The sequence below is a fragment of the Haemaphysalis longicornis genome, unplaced genomic scaffold (assembly GCF_048455015.1).
Source record: "Haemaphysalis longicornis isolate Haplotype H1 unplaced genomic scaffold, Haemaphysalis longicornis Haplotype H1 scaffold_2, whole genome shotgun sequence".
NCBI classification, from domain to species: domain Eukaryota; kingdom Metazoa; phylum Arthropoda; class Arachnida; order Ixodida; family Ixodidae; genus Haemaphysalis; species Haemaphysalis longicornis.
In genome coordinates, this window is record NW_027526295.1 from 127785657 (window position 1) to 127800878 (window position 15222).

The window sequence follows — 15222 nt, forward strand, 5'->3', positions numbered from 1 at the left end:
TTTACACTTTCTGTACCCGTGAGCTTTGTACCTTCGGTTTTGGTGAGCGACAGTGTGACAGCATGGGAGCCTGAAAGCCGAAGTGGAAATCCCACATTTGTGGTGGTCATTTTATCAAGAGCCAAAGTTATTGACCAACTCAACAGCTTAAGCTACAAACCATCCCTCCTCCTCTTCCCGTTTTGCCCCCTGCGTAGAATAAAGGCTGGCACCGATAGTTAAAAAATGTGGCAGAGTTAACGTCAGCCGGTGTTTTTTAATGTTTAAGTATTCTTTACAGAGTACCTAAAAAATCGTGTAATGCCGGGTGAAGACACCAAAAACGCGAGATTATTTGCCTCAAATATGGGTGCATGAGCCCGAGTCCTCCTTCACAGACACATTTCCTACACGCTGGAAAAAGTCTAGATTTGGAGAAGTTCAAAATTGAACAGTACAATCCTCTAGCCCTCCGTCTAATGATTATGATGGTTGAACACAAAGCTTTCTTCGTGCGAAATCGAATGGGAAATGGTCAAAGTCAAAGACGCTCTGATCAAAAAACCCAACTGCGTGCTGGTCAAATTCGACGCTCAACTAGTCAAAGTTTAAATACAGAAAACAACCAAGGAAACCCATACGATAGAGCTTTGCGATAAACCATCATCGTCGTTAGACGGAGGTGTGCGTGATTTTTCAAGCGTAGGTGGCAGCTTGTAAACCGACCGCAGCATTCAGTTGTGAAGCTGAGTACAGGTTTCGGGCACCCTCCTGTCTTGAGTCCTTCAGCCACGCAGGAATTGGTTTTTGAAAAACCATTTACCACCTAGCCAGCAACCATTGTAAGTCTTGTAAAGCAATGCTTCTCCACGACAAGCAATAACATTCTACTATCATGCAGTATTTGTTCTATCAATGATTCCCGATGGCTGTAGTAAGAGCATTTCTGGGAAATTAAACACGTTTCAACCGTAGGTAATGAAGATACGGAAGCGTCGTCCGTCACAATTTCTGTTTTGAGGTAAATCTTCGAAGACACCCTCCAACTCTGTCTTTCGCTTCTGCACGACTTCGGCGCCGTTTCGTCATCAACTGCCAAAGGCCAGCGCCGCAGCATTCCTAGATCGGTTGCACACACCGGCTTTGTGGGAGCATTTAGCGGCAATATACTCCTCAATTCGCGAAACTGCATGCAGGCATGAAAAAATTGCATGAAGCAACGAACTTTCTCTTCCAGCTTGACTTCCAGCTTGGCGCATTGAGCGTCGTCTGCTATTTGTAAATACTGAGTATGGGCGTTAATACCAGACATGGCATGCCTCTTAAACGTCACATCCACACTCAAGATTTACCGATCTGGAAAATGCACGCGGGGTTGCGTTCGCTTTGCAAGCCGCATGGCAGAAAAACGACAGAAAGCCATGCACAATAACGCTGCGCTGACCGCCACCGGTATTCCACTGACAGACGGTTCGCCACGGGCGTCGCTGTTTGCTCAAGCGACGGTGGTGCCATACAACGGCTGCCCGGTCCCCATAGAAAACTTGCAATTTGTTGAAGGGGTTGTGTAGTTCCGTTCATTCATAGTAAATACTTTTGAAAAGCGCAACGTATGCCTAGTATACGCCATGTTCACGTAACACAGTTATTACTGCTAATGTGGGCGCTGCGTCAAATGCTGTTTCATAATCCTAAAAGCCATATACAGGGCTGTATTATATTCTGAAAACTTTTCTTTCACCTTATTAGCGTCAATATTGTCTGAAGTGCCAAATCTTGCCTAAAACCGGTCTGTTCTCGTGGTTGTTCAAAGTGTAAAGTGGGAGCTATACGATTGAGAATCACCTGTGTAAATAATTTCTAGGTAGCTGGCTGCAGTCTCATGGGACTGTAATTTTAAAGCTCTTTGGCAACCCCGTTTTATGAAAGAGAACTAAATTCGCATTTTTCCACACCTTTGGCACCATCCAAGATCTCCAGCACTGCGAGAAGAGTGCTGCAACCTTTATTAGCACTTTGTGCCCTGCGCTGCACACTATAACAGCCGTAATGCCGTCATCGCCTGCAGCTTGGCCTTCCTTAATTGCTTTGAGCACCATTGCTACCTCATCTGTCCTAACCGCCGGCACCTGACCGCCACTAGTTATCGGAAAACTTGTGTCTGAGTCAGGGGCAGAAGAGCACAGTTTGGTGCTAAAATACTCGGCTAATTTGAGTATCTCATCAATATTTTATTTATGATGACATTAGCATCGCGGATAGCGTACAGTATATTTATACCAATACTCAGCTCCTTTTAGGCGTTTTCGCAACAACGAATGCACTGATATCGGAAGTCTTGCTTTTGTTGACCAATTCCAAACTCCCACATTTCCATTGGGTCCCGCGCCCTGCAGACTACCATTTTTGGCGCTTTTTAATTCCAATCCTAATAAAACAGGCATGTTGACGAGTCGAACGAAACAATAAAAAGTCCTACTTGACACTTTTCAAAGCACCGGAAGCCCAACCAACTAGTTTCGATTTTGTCAAAAGCTCCCTGACTTTTTCCCTCACTGTCAAGCGAATATTTCAGCAGCGTCTTATAATTAAATTTACCTAAAGCTTTATATTAACGTAAACATTAATATTAAGATTTATGAGCACCACAACAAAAAAATATCAAGTCCACAGTGCACCATCGTTGTTCCGAGAGCCCCTTTCCTCATCGAGACAGCCGTGAACTTACACAGCGACTTGCGCCATTACCACAGAAGCACATCCTCGAAGGAGGAGCCGAAGGCAAAGCAATGAAGTTGCACCCGCTGGTCCATCATTGCTCATTCATCATATTAACGGGGGCGAGAAATGGCTGATCACCCACCATGAACTGGTCTCGGTGTCCCACATTCACAAGAACGAACTCGACCCCCATGAGCCGCAGGCGATAAGCATCTGTATCAACCGAGAAGTTCGTGCCAACGACCGATTTTTGTCTATTTGCATAAACGCACACCCCGCTGCTGCTGTTGCGAATGTCTGCTTGAGCCGACTCGAACGAAACCGTCTCTTTAAGGGCAGAGGCGACTTCCCGCTACGTTGCCAGATTAATTAAGGATATATGTTCCTCGTGATTACCACCCCTGCCTCTGAAGTCCGGCATGCCTCGCAGCCATCATCATCTTCAGCCTATCTATGACCAACCGGGGCAAAGTCCTCTCCAATATATCTCCCAATTTCGTGGTCCTGTGGTAACTGCGTCCAATTTATCCTAGCAAACTTCTTAACCTCATCTGCCCATCTAACCTTCTGCCGCCCCCTGCCGCGCTTGCCTTCTCTAGGCATCCACTCTTTAACCCTTAAAGACCAATGCTTAGCTTGCCTCCGCATTATATGCCCTGCCCACACCCATTTCTTCTTCTTAATTTCTACTAATATGTCCTTAACACGCGTTTGTTCCCTGACCCACTCCGCTCTCTTCTTGTTCCTTAATGCTACACCGATCATCTTCCGTTCCATTGCTCGCTGAGTTGTTCTCAATATAAGTAGAACCTTTTTAGCGAGCATCCCAGTTTCTGCCCAGTACGTGACTACCGACAAGATGCAGCTATCATGCACTTTCATCTTCACGGACAATGGTAGACAGCCATTCATTATCTGAGAATGCCTGCCGAATGCACTACACTCCATTGTTATCCTTCTCTTTGCCTGATGGTTGGTCCGGGGCCAGCACTTCGGCTAAGTAGATATATCCGCTTACCACTTCCACTGCCTCTTCGCCTATCTGAAACCGCTGTGCTGACGCGAGGTAATTGATCACTACTTTGGTTTTCTGCATATTACTTTTCACGCCCACGATTCTACTCTGTCCAGTGCTAAACGCATGCTTTGCAATTCGTCCCCCGAGTTACTTAGCAAGGCAACGTCATCAGCAAATCTGAGGTTACTGAGGTATTCTACATAAAGCCTTACGCCAACTTGTTCCCAATCCAATGTTCTGAATACCTCTTTTAAACATGCTCTGAATAACATTGGAGAAATTGTGTCTGTTTGTCTGACGCCCTTACAGGTATTTTACTGCTCTCCTTGTGGAGGACGATTGTAGCTGGGGTCCCATTGTAGATATCTTCTAGTATTCTTAATGCTCGTCTACACCCTGATGCCGCAATGCCTGAATGACTGCTGAGGTTTGTAGGAGGTCAAATACTTTCTCATAATCTATGAAGGCTATATTTAGGGGTTGAGGATACTGCGCGCCTTTCTCGATCACCTCAATGATCGTGTGAATTTGGTCCATTTTCGAATAGCCTCAACAAATTCCTGCTTGTTTGTCTGGTTGACTGAAATTTAAGGTGGCAGAAATTCTGTCAGCGATTTCCTCGGTAAGTAACTTGTAGACGACTGACCGTAAGCTGATAGGCCTGTAATTTTTTAAGTCCTTCGTGTAACTCTTCTTATGAATTGGGATGATGCTCACGTTCTTTCAAGATTCTGTTACACTCGCCGTCATTAGGGCATGCATAGACTTGTTTATCAGTTTTTCTAGCTCAATTTGTCCGCCATCTTTCAAGAGGTCTACTGTTGTCTGACCCTCGCCAGGTGCTTTACCGCCGTGCATTTCTTTCAAAGCCTTCGTTAGTTCTTCTGTCGTTAATGAGTGGGATGTCGACCTCCTCTGAACTAGTTCCTTGCTAAACATTATCCCGGATATCGACGCTACTGTGCAGATCTTGTAGAAATCCGCGGCTACAATAACTATTTTATCTCCATTTGTGGTGACATTGCAGTGCTTGTCTTTAGGTGCATATATGCAAGGTGATGTCATCACAAATGTCATCTCGCGGCCATGGGTGACTGTTATTATTCAAACTTCTTCCCATTCTGAAGGATCCGCCGTTTCCGAGCGGGAACCTCGGCGAGGCGCAGGACCACCCGGAGATTCCAATCCGCCAAACGCCCCGTAACTCTACACCCATGACCCGGAAATTTGGGTTATAAGAGCTCATCACTTCAATCGGCGGCCGATTAGCTCGCATTTTGGGCCCCTTTTCATCTTCGTCAAAGGGGTTCCCCACAATCTTCGGTCTTATGCCATCCGTATAGCGAACTGTAAAGCATGGGTGAAGTAGTTACCACGCAACATTGACACCCCCGCATTTTGTCACGCTGGAATAATTGAAGGCGTTACCACCCTCAGCGGTCGGCCTCCTCCCACGCTGAATTACAAGCGCTCCCATGCTTCCGCACGGGAAACGAGAGTCGTAGTTACTCCCGCCAAAGAAGTAACCAAATTTTTAACAACCTCAAATGTGGCCGTGATCATCAAGAGTGTACCGAAGTACGTCAGCTGTGCAAACCAAAGAGAAAGGTTGTAACACTCTTTGGGCAGTGCAAGTACACCTTCGCGACGTTTAGATTGCTCCGCCAGGAATATCTGAGCCAAATATCACACGTGCACATGAAGGGATCAGCAGGCAAATCGCTGCGAAAGACGCGTAAATACGCATCGTGCCTCTCTTCAGTTATTCATTATGCACCCCTGGCATGGCGAAATAAAGGTCAGTGCGGCCATGGTTTCGTATTGGCTGTCGCTAGTCAAGTTCGCGGCTGATTTCTCGTATTTCCTGTGTGAAGATCCGTCATCGTCGGTTGTGAACCAACGTCTTCGATCCCTGAACCTGTACTCACAGTTTTGGCGTTTAGTTTGTGTTTTGAATTCTCGCGAAGTTTGAGTGACAAACACAATAGTACCCTTTCAACCAGCAGGCCACTCGACAACAAACGTTTATTTTTTTCAAAAGTGCCCCATTAGCCTGTGCGCTGGCTCGCGAGCAGGTAGCCATGCTTGCACTTTTGTTGCACCAGCCATGCTTGCACTTTTGTTGCACCAGACCAGTAACTGGCCCATCCACGTTGCGGAGGAAAGGAGATAACTCCGCGGCCTCTGATATATCAAAGGCCCGCGAAGACAATGCCTGCGGCCACCCCCTCTCCGGTAGAGAGCGCGCAGCTTTCGTCACGTTGTCTGTGGTTGAGTTGAGAGGAAACAATTATGCACGATTTCTAGTCGCGCGTAGTTTCGGTGATAGTGAAAAAAATTTCATAATTCTTGCGGGATGAGATTGCTGGTACAATAGAATTCACCCCAAAATACATTTCAGAAGTCGATAGTAACATATTCAGGTAACCTGTAGGTCACGATTCAGGCATAAAGATGTGAGGGATCGTGTGTCGCGCCGGCAAGTGCGCAGTAGAAAGAAGAACAGCGATGTACAGCGGTGACTAAAACTACACATTTAGCATCCCTTCCTAAGGAAAGTTGAGGGAAGCGTGAAAGCAAAAAGTTCGCCCAATTTTCGCTGAAAGAACGTCCAATCGATCGATAAATATTCACAGACCCCAATGACGATCCAACGAACCAATCGGCGATTCTTCGCGCATTAGGTAACGCATCTACACCGATTCAAATGTATACCGATGCGTTATGAGATAAGCCGCATGCAATTTTACTCCTTCTTCGTTCCTTTTTCGCGATTTTCGAGTAACCGTTTCAACACAATGGACGTCTGGTTTCACGCATGTGAAGTGCGTCCCGAGATCTGATCAGAGATTCTTGGTGGGCGAACCGTTGTATGGCGAAGTGCATTCGTTTTTTGACAGAACGCCGCCGGTCCTTCTAAATATCTGTCGCTTAAAAAACCGGGATTTCAGAACCGCCCCTCCTGAGCAGTGGCGTTTGTTGTACGCCTCGCTGGTGCTCGTACGCTCGGCAGGCAAAGTGGCCAGCACTGACGCCATCACAACAAACCGCCCCTCCACCCGGAACTTATGCCTGCACTAATATTTGGTCACATTGACTAAAAAAAAGGGGCCAAAATGCAAATGCCACGCTTTGAAACACTGAGAATGTCATCGGATGTGAGCAGAAACGAACTAATTGCATCCAAATGAGAAAATGGAATGTGCGTAATTGCAGAAACATTTGAATTACTTTGAGAATTTCCCATGGTCTATTATCGCAGCTAGATCCCTGTGACAAACGATGGACTGCGGCACACTGCCAACATAAAAATCAACCTTTTACCGATTTATTGCTAGGGAACCGTCATGTACAATGGAGAGAGCGAAGGAGCTGCTTATGTGAAATGGAGAGCTTAGCCCTGCATGGCCCTATACAGATGCGACATATGCGACATAAGAATCATTCTATCGCATTCCAAGTAAAATCGAGATACAATATAACACTTAGATATTTCGAGGATGCTTGTGACTGTATAGGGTCGTTCACGATGTTACACGACAAAAGAAAATGATTTTTTTAAGGAGGTATAATGAAGCAAGTTGGCACTTTTTTGGTTTAACAGACAGAAGCCATTTATCGCACCGTTCTTGTGGCGGTTAAGGTCTTCCTGGAGAGTAGCTTGGCTGCAGTGTTACTTACCGTTCGGTACAGTCATCTGCAAACATGCGAACTTTTCAGGGTACGCTGAGGGTTGAATCGCTAAAAGGACACTGAAGTGATTTGTAAACATTGCGGGATTACTAGCGCAAATTGTAGTCCAGAGCTCATATGCCATGTTTCGACGAGTCTGAGTGCGCTTGCGCGAATTTATTTAGTACACAAATCAATTAGAAAATGCTGTCGGCCTCTCTGCATCATCTCCCATTTTCTTTCGCGTTTTTGTGTGACGTCAGGAGGAGATGACTTGGCTTGACTGCGCTACTGCACGTCTCGCTAACCTTCTGACAGAGTCAGTCGGCCCAACGTTTATTCTGCCGGCTGCCGAAGGGTCGTCGCATTCGTTCGCTCAGTTGAAACTAAGCCACGACACGTTTGTGAATGGAAGAATGTGGCTTTTTTTACTTTGTTGTTTTCTACACTGTATCAAGCTCCAAGTCCAGGTCGCTCCACACAAACGCTGCTCAAGGGCACATGCGACGCTTCGCTGACTGGTACGCTAGTAGGAAAATCTAAGGCCACTTGAAGGCAAGAGAAGAGTCAGCTAAGTCAATATAGGTACTAAGGAAATAAATTCAGCTGAAACGTTTGCCGTACAGCGTACAACTAGGTAGCAGGAAGCACTATTTTGCGCTGGCTGAACAAGCACAGTCGTCAGCAGCACGACGACTCATCTGCGAACCATTTTCTGTCTACAAAATTCAATTGCTAGACTTAAGATATTGTGTAAATTTGGAGGACGCTTGCTTTACGAGCGCTATACAACAAATAGTCATCTAAGCTGCTTGAAATGCTAAAGCTAAATAAATGTTTAAACTGGTTATACATTATATACCGGATATTTCCAACTCCGGCACCGTTGGCCGGTGTCCCAGTGGTCTGAAGCGCTAGGAGTGTTATTTTGCAAGTCGCAACTTCTAATCCTCGAGGGTAAATTTTTATTTTAATTGTACTTTAATTTTTTCGTTTTCGGCCGATTATTTCTATACAGAGTGCGCCAGTTTTGGTTCGTAACGTGCACTGCTCCACGAGCGAGTTCTCAGACCGCGCGTAGGCTAACACTGACGCGGTGGGGAGTTCTCAATGGCGTGCTGTTGACATAAGCACCGACTGCTTGCGGGAAGTGGGCACAGTCCATAATCAGCAGACCTTTGGCCTGGTTCGAACACGTCTTTTACGATACAGGCATGACTGAGGCAAGCTCCACATATTGGGTAAAAGCGCATAGAATTTGAGCGTCTGCGCTGATGACGAGGGCGTTTATCCACTGTGTAGGCATCGGCTAATGCTTGTTACGAATATAGGCCGTCCTGGGAGGTGTAATCAATGGGCCAAGGATTGGCGTGAAAGTCACGAGTCAGTGGCCAGTGCGTGTGCAAGTAACGTTGCTTTATGCATGACATGGAAGAAGCAGAAGTTAGGGCACGAAAGCAAGTACGCGAGACGAAAGATATTAGCGTTAAAAAAGGCAAGAGGCTAACGGAAATGTACGCAATAACGAAAGGAAACGCCTACGGGGTTTTGTCGCAGCCCCTCGAAGTGTTGAAGTCCCGATGCGTGCGGAGTCGACGAGGACGTCACGGCGAGGCTGGCTCGATGACCGGTTCTAGGCCTCGTCGTAACCAGCCGCGGGACGTCGGGCAGGCATCGTCGACCTTTCCGATGAGTCACGGCTCGAGGGCGTAGGAGCGGGTGTGAGCGGAGGGTTCCACCTCCAGGTGAATCCGGACCCGCGCTCTCTCCCCCAGCGCGTCACCAGCTCCAGGGCCAGCCCACGGGTTGCCGGGATCAGCGGCGGACGGCTCTCGGGAACAGCAGCGGTTGCGCTCCGGGTCTTCCCCGAAACGATCACAGGGCCGCGCTCTCAAGCCCAGCGCGTCACAGGCGTCCCCTGATCACCGGCCTGGTTCGATATTTCTGCACGCACTCGTTGCAGCTGCGCGCTCGGTCTCCTCTTCCTCTTCGTCCACCGGCACTACATCACAGGAGGCTTATCTTAGACATTGCAGAAGCGCGGTATGGCGAATATTGAGATGTCTAGAAAGCACATTCAACGATAACGTCGGATGTCAAGCATGTTGTTTTGCAGAACCAAAACCGAAACTTGTTTGAATGCTAATCTTGGACATAGTCCAATTGGTGGTGAGAGCGACCACGGGCGGCGCTGCGAATCGTGCCTTCCTGACGTCGGCTTAGGGATTCGCGCATTTGTCGTCTGCTTCGCTTGAGCTCGATCTCCCTGCTGTATGTTCGCGCTCGGTTGACTTTTGATGTTTGTTTGCACCAGATTTTGCGTGTGCGCTACTTTTTATCATAACAAGATTACAGTCTCATACACTACCTCAAGGCATAAGTAAAAATAATGTTTTGAATTCCGTTGTGGAACAAACATTACCGGCGTCACCCCATTCCTTGCGAAGGGGGTACTGTGCGGAGCGCGAAGAGCCGGAGCTAGGTGTCCGCTTCTGTATTAAGCAATCTTTCGAACAAAGAGAACAGCCAGCTGCTAGTAACCGACAACAGTGTAATTACATGCCCAAAACAAATTCCGACTCTTCGAGGCTGTCGGTTCTGGCAGAAGGCATTACTATTCCCCGTAATCATATGTAATGTAAAACAGTTTTTTGCAACTTTGCGTAACGCTCTAAAGTACTGTATCGCTTCACTTCACTGTATCCAACACTTTACTTTGTTATGGCACGAAATTATGCTGACATGCACTATGGGCTTCAAAAACTGTTGAGTTCCAAATAACCAACTGTGTGTCTACGCGCGGCGTGGTTCTATACCAAGCTTCTAACCATTATGGAGATTTATTGAGCATGTAGTGCCCTTTTGTCAGCGCTCTTATCCGGCGCCAAGGTGCTGGCTATTAAAGACGACGACAATAAAGAGACGAGCTGTGCGTGCTTGGTGCATGAGCACGCACTGGCAGTTCGATTCCAAAAGCCTGCCACGCTGGTACTCTCTCTCTTGCGCTGCACTGCTACCCCGCGGTTCCCGACAGTGGTGACTCCGGACTAAGACATGACCGACCCAAGCAACCTCGCGCCATCGGGCCCTCGCTTGCCGGACGCTTCCTCGCAGCCGCCGGACGTCGCAGTCTCACAGCTCCGTCTACCCACTTTCGTGCGCAAGAACCCACACGTTTGGTTCGCCCAGGTCGAAGCCGTCTTCGATCTGCACCGCGTCACCTCGGAGACTACTAGGTTTCGCCACTTGCTTTGCAATCTGCCTCCTGAGTTGGCTGATGAAGTGCCAGACGTCATCGGTGCACCTTTGAACGATGCTCCGTACCAGCGGCTCAAGCATAGTATTCTGTGCCGAACTTCTGCATCCACTGACTCAGCTTCTGCGCACAACCAAGAGCTCCTCATCCGCGATTTCCTGGTCTCCCGAAGCTCAGTCGGCTTTCACCGCTGCTAAACAAGCCGTCGCCGATTCGGTGCTTTTCATCCACCCTAGAATCGACGTCCCCACTCGCATCATGATGGATGCTTCCAGCGTTGCAATTGGCGCTGTTCTCCAGCAGAGAATCGACCCCGAGTGGCACCCGCTGGGCTTCTTCTCTCGGAAGCTCCAACCTGCCGAGACGCGCTACAGCGCTTTTGGTCGTGAGCTCCTCGCCATTTACGCCACCATCGAGCACTTCCGGCACTTTTTGGAGGGCCAGCCCTTTCACGTTCTCACGGACCATAAGCCTCTGGCGTACGTTTTCCGTACGAACTCCTCCAAATACGTCTCACGGGAGCTCCGTCAGCTCGCCTATATTTCGGAATTCACGATGAACATTCGGCACTTCAAAGGTACCCACAACGAGGCTGCTGACGCACTTTCACGCATTACCTCCATCGGCAGTGCTGCATCTGCTGTGGACTGGGAATGCCTAGCTCAGGCGCAAATTGAAGACCCTGAGCTGAAAGCACTCCGGGACCACCCGGGTTCCCTCCGTCTACAACTTATGCCTCATCCGTTCGTTCCTGGCTCACTGTGGTGTGACATGTCAGCGGCGGCGCCTCGACCCTTCGTTCCGGCTGCCTTTCGTCGTGCTGTTTTTCACTCGCTCCACGACATCTGCCACCCCAGCATCCGAGCCACTCAGCACCTCGTTACACAGCGGTACGTCTGGCCGAGCATCAATGCGGATTTCCGCCAGTGGGCCCGTTCGTGCCTCGCTTGTCAGACAGCCAAGGTGACCCGCCACACGAAGACTCCCGCGCAGCCTTTTTTGCCGCCTAGCTGTCGCTTTGACCACGTGCATCTGGATTTGGTCGGGCCATTTCCTCCCTCTCGTGATTGCCGCTACATTCTGACAATGATTAACCGCTTCACCCGTTGGCCCGAAGCGGTACCGATTCCGGACATCACGGGAGAAACGGTCGCAAAAGCCTTCGTTTCGGCATGGGTTTGCCGTTTCGGATGCCCCGGCATTGTTACCACGGATCGAGGCAGGCAGTTTGAATGTACTCTGTTTACTTCCCTCAGCCGCTTGCTTGGCACAAAACACTGCCATACCACGGCGTACCATCCATGTGCCAACGGCATCGTTGAGCGGCTCCATCGCCAGCTAAAAAGTGCTCTCACTGCGCGTCTGGATCGACAAAACTGGGCCGATCACCTTCCCGTAGTGCTTCTTGGCCTGCGAGCCGTCCTTCGTCGCGACCTCGGCTGTTCAACTGCTGAACTTGTCTACGGCGCACCCCTGCGGCTTCCTGGGGACTTGTTCGTCCCTTCGGCCTCCTCGCCCCAGCCGCTTGAGTACCTCCAACGCCTACAGGACTGCATGCAGCACCTGCGACCGGTCCCGCCTCGGTCTTCTGACCACCGCATCTTTGTGCATCCCGACTTGGCTGGTACAATAGTCCTTAACAAGACCAAGAAGTCCGCCACCATACTGTTGAATGGCCGAGTGGCTTTTGAGTGTTGAATGGCTTTTAATGCACGAAGCTATCAGAGCGGGCGATTTCTAGCACAGGCACTGCTGCCCCTCTCAAGCGGTGTGTAGCAGACGACAGCGGAGCGAGTCCCTAAGCCGACGTCACAGTCAGGGGGCGCCACTCAAACATCTCACCACCAATCCCGGTGCACCTCCTCCCGACGTGACAGCCATTAGTTTGTGCGGCCTCCGGAGACCTCGCATGGTAGTTTTTCTTCTTTTGTGCTTTATCAAATAGCTACCGACGTATCAACAGGTACAAACGAAGAAAAATGTGTTAATTTGAGTCAGTACACGCAGTGCAAGCAAAACAGGGAGCTTGACAAATTCACTTCAGTGTCCCTTTAAGGTATATTTGAAATACAAGGGAGCCTACACCCGAAGCTTAATGTGCACCTGATGTTGCTTTGATACACTCGGAACATTTGCTTTTGACATGCGGAAATTCCGAACGGTTATCTGGAAAAACAAATTTAAAACAATTAGTGAGAAACGCTTCGCTCAATGTTAGTAGAGTTGGGTATAAGTTAAACTGGGTGATTTCAGAGTAATCGTTGGTGGCGCACTGTGTCGAGTAGTTTTGTGTGATCTAGAATGATTCCGTCCTTTTGTAAGTTGTTGTCAAGTTTAGCATGCAGGTCGTGAAGAAATATTTCCAGTTGTGTTTCGCAAGAGAATCATTTGTGAAAACCGCACTGGCTGTGGTGGCGAAAGCAAATAAATAAAGGCGGGCAGTGCGAACCGGAAGGAAAAAACCTTCACCATTGCTGGAATCACTTCCATGTAACTTTCGAGCATTTACAAGCTCGTTTTATTTGGTTTTGTAGAGCGTCTACCTCGCAATCCTCGGGAGCCAGCGGTCAGTTGTGTGGCACTCGAGGCGACGGGCTCCATCTATTTTCTCCGCGTAAATTTTTATTCTCAGGGGTTAACGACAGTGTTTAACGACACGTTGTTCTATTTGACTATATTTATCTTTGGCGGCATGTTCTGAAAGGTTATAGAAGATTAAGGTATAGTGGCTTGACCGTTTTTCTGCGTCACCCAGACAATTTTAATGTTCAGAAACTAAGTGGCTGGTTTGCGGTAGTGTCGGCGTAAAACTAGGCGGGGTTATTTCGTGGGGGAAATGGCATTCTAAGTTAGTCTTGCGCTTCCCCAGATCCGACAACGTTTTTTTTTCCTGTGTTTAGGAGCTGCTTCATCCGTTCTTCAAAATTGGTTATGAGTCTGTTTTGTCCAGAGCTAATTTTTTCGAGTTCTGCGACGATTTCGTCCATTTGATGAAAAGGGTTCCTTTGGATGTCCATGGGTAACAACAGTACTAGTGCCTAAACAGCTTGAAAACACTCGGTAATTATAAAGACAAGACACCGTGGCCCTGGCAGCTGCACTAGAAAGCAATTTCTTGAATTTCTCTCTTAGCGACTGCGGTCTGTACTAACTGGCATTATTGGGATAAATGGGTGCGGGAACGGCATTGCGGCACAGCTGCAAGCTTGCCATATTGCCAGCATCAGTGCATATTGCACAAATGCTTGAAATACGGTCAAAGTAGAGGATCGGTAGATATTTTGTACACATTATGAGTATCTGCTCGAACTTGACCCCGCTTCTCTGCACGTATAGGCCTCATTATTGCTCAGCCAGAACTGGTCCCCTTCATCTTTGTTCCGCAGGCGGCAACGATCATCATCAGAGTGTTCGGTTTGTTCTGGCTTGGCTGTGGATCGGTAATAAAATTCCGTCGACAAAGCCTCCTCCCGTGGTCTCGCAATGTTGCTGTATTTATCAAAGGCTAGGTTCATAAACACACTACACCCTTCAAGATCGCTGCAGGCGGGCTTCACTACAACGATGCAGAACTACCAATCAGCTTAACCAGGTGTGCGAATATGGCGAATGACGAGGTCAATCATGCGATTATTGAAAATACAGTTCATGCCCTGTGACAACAGCGCCTATGCACTCCTTTCGCTGTTGTGACAGCGAAGAAACCATTTTTATTGTAATCGCATGCTTGACCTCGTCATTCGCCAGATGAGTACATTTGGCCACGCTGAATGGCCCTTCTGGAGCATTGTGGTGAAGCCAACGTACGGCAATTTTTAAGAGTGTGCGTACGGCTTTTCCGTAAGAAGATTGCCCTGAAAATACATTGACTTGTTATTATGTGCTTTGACATTTTAATTTATGTAACTATGGCAACCAATTCTTTCTGCAGAATACTACGCTGTTTGCAAACTTTTGAAGCGCGACATTTTTTCACTAGAAATAGCCTTCATACTTGTGTGCTCGTTACAACAGGGCTGAGCAACGAAATCGTCTTTAACCCTTTTAAAAGCATCGTCATGACCACTAATTGCGGAATACAGCTCAACTTAACCCAAACAAGCTTTTGAAATCTCTTCGATGAATTTTGGCCCGTGCAATCCACAATGGACGTATTATACAACTGTTCCACGCGTTGCTGCCCTGCAATTTGCACTTTAGTTCAGCTGTTATTATCTCGAAGAAGCACCACTTTAAAGCGTCCTTGAAGTGAAAGGTAATTTTCCTTGCAGATATCGAGGAGACCCGAATGACATCAGTCACACACACGATTCGTCCTGGAGACTTTATGCGCGATTGGCGCCAACAAAAAAAGCCATATTTTCATACAAGCGTTCACCGTAACTGAGCATGAATGTTTTTCAAAACTTCAATACATGGCGGAATTCAGAAAGCACTAAATTGAGGAGCCTGTCACGTAGCAAATTACGAAAACACTTGAAAAACCAAACGCTTGGCATGTTCCCTGCTCATGTTTTGAATCCTGCAGCAGCTAGATAAGAAGTTCATGAAACACCAGCGGTTCTTTCTGCCTACG

At 48.0% G+C, this 15222-nt stretch overlaps 1 protein-coding gene across 2 annotated transcripts in view; it reads left to right on the top strand.

Moving 5' to 3' along the window:
- The window catches only part of LOC144169204 (uncharacterized), a 215640-nt gene that overhangs the window by 138602 nt on the left and 61816 nt on the right, over positions 1 to 15222 (top strand). The gene's annotated exons all lie outside the window — the stretch shown is intronic.